We start from the raw sequence: 12,532 nt of genomic DNA, 5'->3' as shown, positions 1-12,532 counted from the left end.
TCCATAAAGGTGTTTTTGTCCCACAAGATAATGTATTTCTAGGATGAGTTTTATGGGTGGCGTTTTAGGATGTGTGCATCACTTTGATGGGGTCCCTACCGTACTGTTGTATAACATGTCGTGGTTGAGGTATAGCAATAGAATAGCTAATAGAGAGAGAACATACAGTGAATAAGATTGTTTCATGAATCACTTTGTTGTGTTTGTAGAAAAGGGGAAAAAGGCAGGTACAAACAAGCTCACTACTCTATGCTATTTGCATAAGTTACAAAAAGGTAATGGGTTTAACATCTTGTTTAAATTTCACCATTCTACAAAAATTGTCTTCCTGCTAATTGTGTACATCTGGAAAAGAAAAAGAAACATATTTACCACCACTATCAAACTACTGTACAGTGAGCCAATCCAATGTAAATAATCTGCCAAGTTCCTAGGAATTGTAAGTGATAAACATCTAACCTTCAAAGGCCACATAATGAAATATGTTAACAAAATTCCTTTAAAAAGAAATATTTGTGTTAGCTTCAATCAAGTCTAACTGTTATATATCTCTTTTTTTGGCTGCTTTCACAACCTGTTTATAGTACTGTGTATAGATAGCATGTTTCACGGGCAATTGGAAACAGTGGAAATGGAAACCGGAAACAGAAAATGGAAATGGAAAACGGAAATGTCATATAAATGCACCCTAGAGTAAAATCCTTGTTTAGCAACAACCTCTTAAAGACCACCTTCTTATAAAGACCACCTCTGTACAAAGACCACATTGTAATTAGATCTCAAAGATGGCTAAGGCATACTGACCACTTACTGGTCACCTTTTATAAAGATCACCTCTTTACAAAGACCACCTCTTCACATTGCAATAATAGCTAGGTTCCAAACATCCTACATATGTCATGACCGCTTTATCTAAACAACTAAATAGACTAGCTCTTAAGGTCATCATCTCCTATGAGACCTCATTTTTCGTTGATACAGTAGGTTGTAGTGTACTAGCTACATTTCACTTGCATGGAATATATTTCTTGTTTGACACATTCTGGTACTGTAGTATTATCTATGCTGGTACAAACTAAGCAGTAATGGTATATGACTTGAGTGTAGTGTGAACAAAGAGATGACATTGATATGAGTCATAAAATACACGTTTGAAGCTAACCAAATATTACCATGTACAAAGAGGTCGTCTTTATCAAAGGTGACCATGAAGTGGTCCTTAGCCATCCTTGAGATATAATTACAATGTGGTCTTTGTACAAAGGTGGTCTTTATAAGAAGGTGGTCTTTATAAGAAGGTGGTCTTTAAGAGGTGGCCACTAAACAAGGGTTTTACTATAGGGTACAATTTAACCATTTCCACTGTTTCCAATTGCCCCATGTTCACTGTGGTTTGTAACCATGTAAACATTGTTTTTTTTTCCTCTTCTGATTGGAATGCTCATTTGAAATATTTGTGGGTGCCACTCTGTTTGATTTTGTGGCAAGCCACACTGCATTGCAGTAGCTGGCCACTGCAAGATTTCTTCATCACACATCACAGTTACCAAGGCCAGAGGAGGTTATCAAACATCACCGATTACCAAACATTTGATGATTTCAAAGAAACACAACCCTGTCAGCTTAGTATTGGTATTCTAATGTGCAAATTAATATCCCTAAATTATAGCTCCCAGTACCCTTCTTTGAGCTGCCCAACACTTTGTGTGACTTGTCCAGCTAGGAAACAAATACAAACTTGTCATAAATGTGACAAAAATAACAATGCCATTTTCAAGTGCTTTCAACAACTTTCTGCTTTCGTGCTTTCCATGGTTGGTTTACATGTAACAATACATCATAGTGATAATTATGGTATGTGGCTAACCTCCTCTATTGAGGGGTTGTATGTGACTGTCTCAGCAATAACCTGCAGGCATAGTTCAAATTTTGTATAATTTCACCATTATATTAATCTACAGTGTCTGAAGAAGTGGATTACTGAAGTTTTAGTCTACTATGGTTAGTGTAATGCTAGACAGTGCAGAAAATATATTTCATTCAGTAAGCATACTGAAAGTAATCTACAAACGCTCTTATTCTCAGTCAAACTCCACTGAGAAAATAGCATGTTTGGTGGTGCTCACCCCTCTGCATGCAGTAAGTAGAGAAGTGCACAATCAAACCACATGTATAATAGCGTAATCACAATACTATGAACATTTGCACTGTGCTACTGAAAGATCCTTATTTTGCATGGCGGCATTTGATCTAATACATGATGGAGTAGTATTTCACGGAATAGAAATGAGGCTACCAACTACCAAATAGCATTACACAAATCGAATGATGAACACCTCGTAAAACTGGTACTTCGGGGAGATTGTGGCAGTATTTGTCTTTAGAAATTCCTTTGTACGACAGTGACAAAAAATTATATGGTGTCACCAGGCCTTCATTTAGGAAATGGCTCAAGAGGGGGCAAAATAAGGTTTCATGAGAGGGAGTGTATTTCAGACTTACATCTAAAATTAAGAGTAAGCAAGAGTTTGTCAAGCACCCCTTCCCCCAAATGAAGCTGTGGTCATGATAAATTAATCTTGTGTTCCATGTCAGCGTTTTGGCAAACTCAAAAGTGAATGTAAAACTCATAATCTCATAAAAGAGTGCTAATATGGCTAAATATTTTGCAAGCAGTAATAGATATAGTAGCTAATGGGAGGGATATGGAGCTCCCTCACTTCATTTCGTGGGAGTTCAGCTTCAGCTCATCTATAAAGATTGAGATACTCTAATTAGAATTGTCAGTTGCAGCTGAAATGATTTACGTCGCTATTTATTTTTCAACATGCCAGTCACTATAGTATGTATGTGTTGAGCTGGATCCTCAAAATGTTTAATAACTCATGGATGGAATTACACACAATCTTGAAAATTTGTCGTACTTGTAGTACTGCTTGACCCACTAAAAATATTTCAAAATCTTTTTGTTCAAATGTCTGACAATATTTACAGCCAGTCAAAATTTTCACCATACATTTCCTATGGGGAAGCCATAAAACACAATGTCTATTACAGCCTTTTCCTGAACTTTTAATGGAGCCAAACTGTACATGTCTGTTGTGACACCTTCGCTATCACCATTAATCATCTGGTTGGCTGAAATGTTTACTCTCTTGAGAAAAAATCAACTTTTAATTTTTAGCTGTTTTTCAAAATCCAGTTCAACATGTACATAGTATAATAGGGGGCAAACAGTCCATGAAACATGAAATTAATTTAGTATGACCCTATGATTAAGATGTTCAATGTCTAACAAACAAGCTTACTGGGTACCATGTACGTACAAATTTTTAAGGGACACAATTTTCACTGTTGCTTGGCTTTCGCAAAGTTTCATCCTTGAAATTAACTTTTATCAGTTTATGCTTTCTAATAGAAAACCCACGAACAATCCTCAAAAATAAAACCACGAAAAGTCTGAAATTTGTCGATCCACGAAAATTGCATTCCCCACAACATTTAAAGATTACTGTGAAGTATTTAATGCTCATAGAAAACAACCTAAGACTATCTAGACTAGAGGTTGGCACATGAGTGGAGAGTTTCAGAACATGTGCGCATTCATTGCTAAGCTCGATTCTGTGGCTCTATTATGTATGTTTGTGTTGAATGTTATACAGTTAATAATGGGATTGGTTGTGTCACCACTAACAAAGATTCCTTTAATGCTAGGCTGTCCAACTTATTAACACCCAGTTGTACTGCTAAGGCTTTCAGATCTTTTTGATCCACTATAGTATGTTCACGTTAAGCTGAATCCTGAAAAACGGCTAAAAATTAAAAGTGGATTTTTTCTCAATGGAGTTAACATTTCAGCCAACCAGATGATTATTGGTAACAGCAAAGGTGTCAACAACAGACACGTACGGTTTGGCTCCATTACAAGTTTGGGAAAGGGCTGTATTGGGCACTGTACTTATATGGCTTCCCCATAGGAAATGTATTGTGAAGATTTTGATTGACTGTAAATATTATGCCTAACATTTGAACAACAAGATTTTGAAACATTTTTAGCGGGTCAAGCAGTACTACAAATGTGCCAAATTTCAAGATCATGTGTAATTGCATCCATGAGTTATTAAATGTTTTTCAGGGTTCAGGTCAACGTGAACATACTATAGACAGAGATCAGCCATGCACATTTCCTGTTTGCTCAGATTCAGGAAGAGATATCTTCCATAAAGACAAAGTGGGCACGTGCACTATTTGTATCCAGCATGCATACACATGCATTCTTCATGGACTTACCAGTGTCCTCCCTAGTGTTCCATTCATCTTGGTTGACAGTGAAAAAGTGTCAATTTGGCATTAGCACATGATGGTTTCTCTTCGTAATGGAGATTGTCTGTATTTTTTCAAAGTGACTATTTTGATTGCAGAGGTGTTTTTCAAACACTTCCTGATTCATAACGGGTTGAACATAGCTGACAACGAAGCATAATGGATACTACACTTTTCAGACAATAATTGGTAGCTGGGACATGCGGAACCATTTCTTCATTTTGATGTGGTATGTGTGGTTCACCAGTCATAATAATTTTATTTAACAAAAAAGGTTAACAAACAACTACACAAAAAATTGAAGTAGGGACCATAGCACATTGATAAAAGTACTGAAACAAGCTGGAGTAGTGCACAATATTAAATCGCAGTAAAACAATAAAACAATAAGAAGTGTTATATCCCAACTGTGATCAAGGTACCATAATGGAAATGCACTTTAGGGATATAACACTTCTAATTGTTTTACTGTGATTTGATATCGAGTACTACTTCAACTTGTTTCAGTACTTATTATCGATGTGCTATGATCCCTACTCTAGTTCAAAATTCTAAAAAAAAATTGTGTACTTGAGGTGGTGCCCCCAAGCTACACTAACTTTTCTAGCTTGTGGGAACCAGGACTACAAGACCTTTCTTATATCATTCATTCAGATGCCTCTCTGTCAAGCTGTAGATCAGTAAGTAGGGTGGTAATGCACACAGTGTTTTGAGCCAGCTGATTAGCTGGTAATAGAAATGTGGTTGTGGTGAGCTCCGGAACAGGGCCATCTGCTCTCAGACCCACTCTGACTGAATGCTCTTCCAAAGCTTTTTCCAAGTAATCTGCAGTCTTTGGATCAGTGGAGGTAGACATAAAGCATCGTACACCCCACCTTTTTTGCTGGAGACCAAATTCCCTAGTAGTGGTGATGGGTACATTTAAGCGTAACAGGCATTTGAGGACCTATCCCTGACCTTAAAATTTTCATAGCAGCACTCTAAAGAAGGCTGCATGATTTGAGATTAGGAAATTGTTGTTTTTTTCCCATCCAGAAGTACTCTGAAAAATTATAGAGAGGTTGTAAGTAAGAATTTATACTTTTAAAAAGTACGATAAAAACTATTGCTAGAATATAGGCTGTATTAAGTGGAAGTGTAACTATAATAATTTAATTGTTTATTTTGTTAATTGCCATCAAAAAACTAATTCAAACATTTACCATTCTTTGGCACTGTTCTCACATGTCATTGTTTATTGTAATGAATTACTCTGTCTGTTTGTTTTGTGGAACACATTGTAATACTAAACTACATGCAATTTTATTTATTAGACTATTGTTAAGACAACCTTCTCAGTTGTCTTGTGGTCGACGTTCATGACTAGTATGCATTAATGCCATTAGAAAGTAAGTGTGTACTTTATGTGTTAGTGTGTGTTAAGGCACACATAGTGTGTCATGAAGCAAAAGACAGCTTGTGCAGGAGTGTGACACATAAGTGTGGTATACCAGCAGTGTCATGCTAAATGGTACGTACATAGTTTATCATTTTAACAAGACTGCACACTGTATAAGAACCACAATTTGACCACAATCAGGGGAAAATAGAGACCGTATGTCACCTTTTATATGATTGACTTTTAAATATTATATAGTATGGTAGTAGTGATCAAGAAAGTTTGTGTTTTCCTGTTTATCTGTGCACCTGTAGTTGTGTGGCATGGAAGCTTTATGTTAAAAGCAGCCAGTGTGTGAGCACTTATATAGAGTCTGTGTTTAACTTACAAGTAAGCTTTACTCTGAGGCACTTAATGCCAATTTGAAGTATGAAAGCAACTGATTTGCGTATATGCTGTGAACAGCATTCCTAGTGGACCGTACAAGTGTTGTAACAACTGAAAAACAATGGTATTAGCCTCTAGGTTACCGGAAATTGTGTATCTCATTTTACTTGTAAAATATTGAATCTCTATTCAGTACTTATAGCAAGGGATAATATCTAAGTGGCAGAACATCAACCCAAATAATTAATGCATTTCTCCATGAATGCTCTATTAGGATGACTGCTCTATTAGAGTATCTTGACTGCCACTTGGATTGTCCATTTTAAAACATGTTTGATATTACTCCATATCTGTTGCTCTGATTTACTTGCAACCACAAAAAGCTTGAACTGTGATAGGTAGACTACCCATTTCACACAATGATTTTTAGCTAGATTACAGGTTGTCCTACTGCAGAAGAGGTGCAACACACTTTAAGCACTGTCAAGAAAATCATGTTAATTGCATATTTTCACTTTTAAACTGATGCTTAATTTGGCTTTATGGAATTATGGAGATCTTGAATACAATTTCCAGTGTTATACTCTTCCATTGTTGCCGTTTGTGCTTCATTTTGTACTGTGAGCCCACATGATGACATCTCCGATCATCCTGTACTGTATTAGTAACAAACTGGTGGGATTCAGAGGGGTTCACCACACCATTAACATTACACATAAGAAAAGCTTTCAATTGACGCCAGGTTTTCAGTGAAACCCTCCTAAAGATGGTTTTTAATTGCTCTGTACAAATCCTATGCACTTACATGAGTGTGTTGTGTGTGTTGTACTTCCTTTGGTCCGTATAAGCACGAAAATTTTAAAATGAATGTCTGGATTGCATGTGGTTGGCTTTGCATTACAACTATGTAGCTGTCGCTGAGATTTCTTTCAAACAACTAAAGCTTTAAACTACAATGGCTAACCCATGCATATGGCGATTTTCAACTTATGCACATAAGCAGTTTACCTTTGAATGTAACAACAAGTCAATTTTTTGCATGAATAATATGAGGTTATCCATGTAAAAATTGTTCATGCAACAAGTCAGTGACATGTGCTGTTTTAGATTTTTAAACCTGGTGTATGCCCACAGCCAGTCTTTGGGCTGTGGGCATGCTCCTGGTTTATTAAAATTGTTTTCCAAAAAGTGTGTATGTAGCATGTACCTATGTACCTATCACATAAGCAAAACCGTTAAATGGTAAAAGCAGCCTACATGTAAGAAGTAAAAGTAAAATGAGGTCTGTATGAAACTTCCACACAAGTAAACTTTTCTCTGAGGTGGTTTCTTTTCGACAGTCTGAAATACAGGTATGGCAACTCTCCTCAGACTTTGTGAACTACTTCCTTTCGGGTTCATAGCACTTGTCCCCTTTTGCCACTAACACCTTCAATTTTAGTTGACACTGTTAACAATTTAATAATTGAAAAGCAATTAATTATTCAACACCCATCCACTTTCAGAATGCCAATTGGTTCCATTCTGTCATATCAGACTAAATTAAAGGCCTTTTCACACTTGATGTGCATTGAATGCGGATCAGTCTATTTCACACTACGTGTACAGTAACTGTGCTTTTATAACACGTGATTAATTACCCAATTACGTAACAAAAACTTAAGTGGCGTCGGTCATGTACTACTTTTTCCTTGGAGTCAGAAAAGTATTCGCAGAGAAGTACTCTATGTTGCTAGTACATTTACAAAACATTGGGTGCCAAGAAGTTGGTTAATTCTTAAGAGGAAACCTGTACCGGGTACGGTGATTTCAGAAGAATACGCTATTCCTTCGACACTCATGGTTACCATATCACTTTCACAAGCTAAGTATAACACTAGGTATGCTGTCACTTTAGTCTTGGCGCAATAGCCATGCTTTGTGCGAGATATCTGGAGACTGCACGGCACCTCTTGCTAATTGAGCTAATGAGCATTAAGTTTGGCCAATTCACCTCTCGAAGTGGATTGACATGAAGCCGGATTAAATGTGTATTGCAGTCAATCCGGCTCAGGTGTAAAATCGTTTGATCCGGCTTTGATCTGCATTCGACTGTAGTGTGAAAAGGCCTTAAGTGTCATCAACAAGTGTACAGCCCATTTCATTACAGTTTATGCAATAGACAGTCCAAACAACTTCAAATTGTTCTATACTCAACTACAAACTAGACATGCGGTCACACTTATTTTGTGTAACTTGGATGTTTCTGCTCAGGTGGTCAAAACAATCTGTAACATTACACCACACTTAATGTTAAAATGATGCGATCTGAGCTGGTGAGGAATGCTAACCCAGCTGCCTATTTTGTTATCGAGTGCGTGATGCAACATGCTAACATGGACACTTGAAAACAGGGAGTATAACAATGGAATTAGTATTACAATCGAACCACAGATTTAATAAAACAGGTCTAATATAATTCATGAATGGGACTAACAGACAGTGCAGGATGTAGCATTAATAATTCTAGCTGGTGTAATGTTGGAGACACTATTATCAAATTACACCTACTGTTCTTCACTTGCAAGTCACAAAGGTCACATGTGTACCAATTTATTAGAATATATGCAAAAGTACAACAGTAGTTGAACTATAGCATTGTAGGCTGGTGGTATTCTTACATAGATTTGCCATAATTTATAGCGAATACATAGATAGGCTTACAATGCTACCTGTATGTTAATTACTTTTCAGTACTGATTGGGAAGGCAACACAACACTAAGTGTAGAGCTTTCCCCAGCAAAATAGAGTAGCAAAACTGTCAAATTGATGAAGGTGTCAGTGACAAATACTGTTTACTAATTTAGGTAATCACGTGAAAGTCATTTGATTTAGTGGGAAAACTTTTGCGGTTTGCTTTGAAAATGTGAAACTTTGCCCAGTGAAACTTTCTTTGTTTATAGTAGCCGATAATTAGTACATTATAATGCCATTTGACTTGTAAGAAAAAAACATTCCACACATGCCTAAAATTGCTGTGATTATGAACTGTACGTACACTGTTGCAAGTTCTTTGATTTCTATGGATATTGCTGGCAGTGAAGGTTGATTGGTAACAACACCCAAGTCATATACATTTTGAATGACAAATGAACAAGGCATAAATAGTGTTATCATAAGTATGGCTAACAACACATTTCAGCTATAGTAGTGCATGAACAGTGAGAGATAAATTAATGATACAGTAGTAACCAGGCTGTTTCACATATTGGCTTGTGGCTGGTACCCTTTAACATATGATCAACATCCTGGCCTACAGCAACAGTTATTACAGTGGTTCTAAGAGACTTTGTGTGACAACAAATTTAAAATGCAAGTCACATGCATTAATAGAGTAATGGTTTCAACCAATCAAATCCTTTCATTGTAAACTCAAATACATACTTTGGTGCCACTATGTGGTTGTTGCTAGCTATAGCTGTATAGTGTACCGGCATGGATTCGTGTGAACCTGGGTGTAGCATCGCTTACAGTGAAGATCTCAGATGGAGAATGGTTTGGCAAAAACATAGGACTGAGTTCTTCAGACATAGCAACAAATTTGAATGTACATAGATCAACAAGTGATAGAATTTTGCAACTATTCTTGGACACAGGCTGTGTGACAAAGAACAGCTACCCTAGGGAAGCAGTCTTTCAAAAGATAACTCCTGTTTGCACAATGTTTATACAGGGTATTAATCTTTGTCATTAGCAACCCAGCAATTAATCTATATGAAAGTCAAGCTTCAGTAGAAGAGTTCCTTTTGATTGACGTTCATATATAAACCATTGGCCACTTTCTGTCATCAAGTGGATTCACCAGACAGAAGCTCCATCATACATAACAAAATAGTGCATTTGAGAGAGCACAGTATGTACCTGATGTTTCCGTATATTCAACAGATATGTTTGTTTTTATTGATAAACTGGTGCTGTTCATAGAAATGTACATATTACGTAAGCTTGAGTATAGTGCAAGAGGCAAGCCACCTCAAAACCATTCACTTTTGGTGAGAGGAGAGAGAGTATCTGCTATTGCCTGCATGTCAGCCAAGAGAATTCTAGATGTAAAAGTTGTAAGGCGCTAGCAATAGTGACACATTCTATGACTCCTTACAATTACCTCATCTTTTACCATTTGATGGTAGGAACCTTCACTCTGTTGTAGTACTGGACAATTGCTCAATTCACCACATCAGCGAGGTGCAGCAAGTGCTACAGGAGGTTGGGGTGCTGGTACACTACCTCCCACTAAACTCACCAGACTACAACCCTATAGAGGAAGCATTTTCAAAAGTAAAGCAAGTATTGAGGAATGAAAGTTATGACGCCATTGATGTAGAGGCAGAGCTATACCCAAGATTTTTATCTATATCTCAAGAAGACTGTGTACAGTGGATTAAACATTGTGCCATTTATGACTAACAGTAAATATAAGCTACACAAATCACAAAATCATGATCATAACTATCAATATAGCTAGTACATGTATAAACTGTTCATTGTAATTTTTTTTAAATTCTTGAATACCACTTCTGTTCAGTGTACTCCACTTCAGACAGTATGCCATCATCAAGCAATGGCTGCAAGTAGCGTAACTGCTTGAAGTTATATCCCAATTGACAGTACTTTTGTGGTTGCTTTGCCTTTATCTTGCAGTGCCTCAATAGCAACAGCTGCTCTACTATTACAATTAGACATTGCCTCCTTGGGTGCCCTCTTACTCTTAGTAAAGGTGGTATGTCTGGGGGCTCATTATAGTCATCATGAATACCAGCTGCAACCATCCTTGACCATAACCAAAGCCTTGGCATGTCATACTTGGCAGAATGCTTCTTATGTAGATCCTTGAATATAGATTCATTTTTGTCTTTCTTGGCCTTACAGTGAGATGATTGCTCTATAGCAGCTTCTACTCTCTTCCTCTTCTGACTTCTTTCATCAGCCAAATAATCTCCATCACACCAGAGGTTAATTGCCCCACTTATTGTACACAGTAACCAGATCCTCTGTTGTGTACAATACCTTCACTTGTTGGAAGCGGAAAATTCTGGCAAACTATAGGCACATGATCATCAAACTGTTTCTTCTTACTTCTTGGATGCTTTTAAATTTCAAGGTAAATTGTTTTCTTTTTGTTAGGGTTGACTCTGTAGCAATACTGTAAGCTTACTTGTGCCGCATTACTTTTGTCTGTGGGCTGGGATGATCTAGCAGTATGCTCTTGGGGAATAGTAGTATTTGTCAAACTGTTTGTTAGACTATAATGTTGACTGTGGCCACTGGTCCACTGCTAGTTGTAGTTAATGGTAATGAAGCCGTCAAATTGATTGCTGAGGAGTTCACTGCTGATGGTGCCAGCGTGATGTTGCCACTGTTATACTGTGACAGCTCTCAAAGCATTTGCTGCAAGATCTCTGTGTATTGGCTCTTTCTCTCTCCATTTCTTACCACTAATTACAGAGTCCACCAAAACAAGTACAGAACATTTCACATCAATTAACACACGCATAATTTCTGTTTTAGATTTGTTGTTGCACAAGGTCTCTTAGAACTTCTGTACACTGAGGCACTTACGTTAAACTTTGAGGTTACATGTTTCCATAGCACCTTTCTGCAGGAGTAATTTATGGAAATGGCAATGTTTTTTATTTCCTCACATAAAAGTCCAGGCTCTTACAGCATTTTTGGTCTGGCCTGCACTATTTTTGTAATGATATGTAAACATGTAGAGAACCTTTGTACAGAACGTATATCTGCAGAGACTTCCCTAAAGAGAAGTGCAGCACTACTGTACTTTGTTCAAAATTCTTTTGATATGGTAAAGTATGTGTAATACTCGTCAATAACTAACACACTCAAGCAACTAATAACTTTAATATGCCAGACTGAATAATGTACAACATAGCAAGACTTAATAAATACAGGATACAGGAAATTAACTAAGTGATGTCTTATGATTACAAATATATTCATGTGTTGTTACATCAGCAATGTGTGTGTGTACAAGTTAGTTCAATATTACACTTTATTACATCTGCCCCTCCTAGCTTTGGCTCGTTCTCAAGGACGATAGCGGTCTGGTGGTCTTCTGTCCCATGTAGGATAACGGTGCTCAGGTCCCGGTGGGTCATCATCAATAAAATGATGTTCTACTGAAGGGGGAGCCCAATCATTTTGAAGAAGCAGTGGAACTGTCTCATCTGAAGTAGTAGCAGCTTGAAGTCTTGGTCTTAGTCGATTGATATGAACTGCTCTAGTTCTCCTTCCATCGTGTATAGTATATGTGATGGGACTTTTCACTGACTGAATGATCCATTTCCCTTCCCATTTGGGATCTAACTTGCCTGCTGTAGGGACAGATAACCAAACTGAATCACCTATAGCAAAAGTTCTGGAAAGAGAGTGTTCATCATAGTGCT

The 12,532-nt window shown here is 37.3% G+C and overlaps 1 long non-coding RNA gene across 1 annotated transcript in view; it reads left to right on the top strand.

Annotated features, from left to right (window-relative positions):
• The window catches only part of LOC136243507 (uncharacterized), a 28,929-nt gene that overhangs the window by 7,036 nt on the left and 9,361 nt on the right, over positions 1–12,532 (top strand). Inside the window, exon 3 of the long non-coding RNA XR_010694885.1 lies at positions 5,637–5,711. This is a non-coding gene — a long non-coding RNA (uncharacterized lncRNA). The remainder of the gene's footprint in view (positions 1–5,636; positions 5,712–12,532) is intronic.

The sequence above is a fragment of the Dysidea avara genome, chromosome 2 (genome assembly GCF_963678975.1).
Source record: "Dysidea avara chromosome 2, odDysAvar1.4, whole genome shotgun sequence".
NCBI lineage: Eukaryota > Metazoa > Porifera > Demospongiae > Dictyoceratida > Dysideidae > Dysidea > Dysidea avara.
The sequence above is the reverse complement of the archived record's forward strand: the minus strand, read 5'-3'. Positions and strand labels throughout refer to the sequence as shown.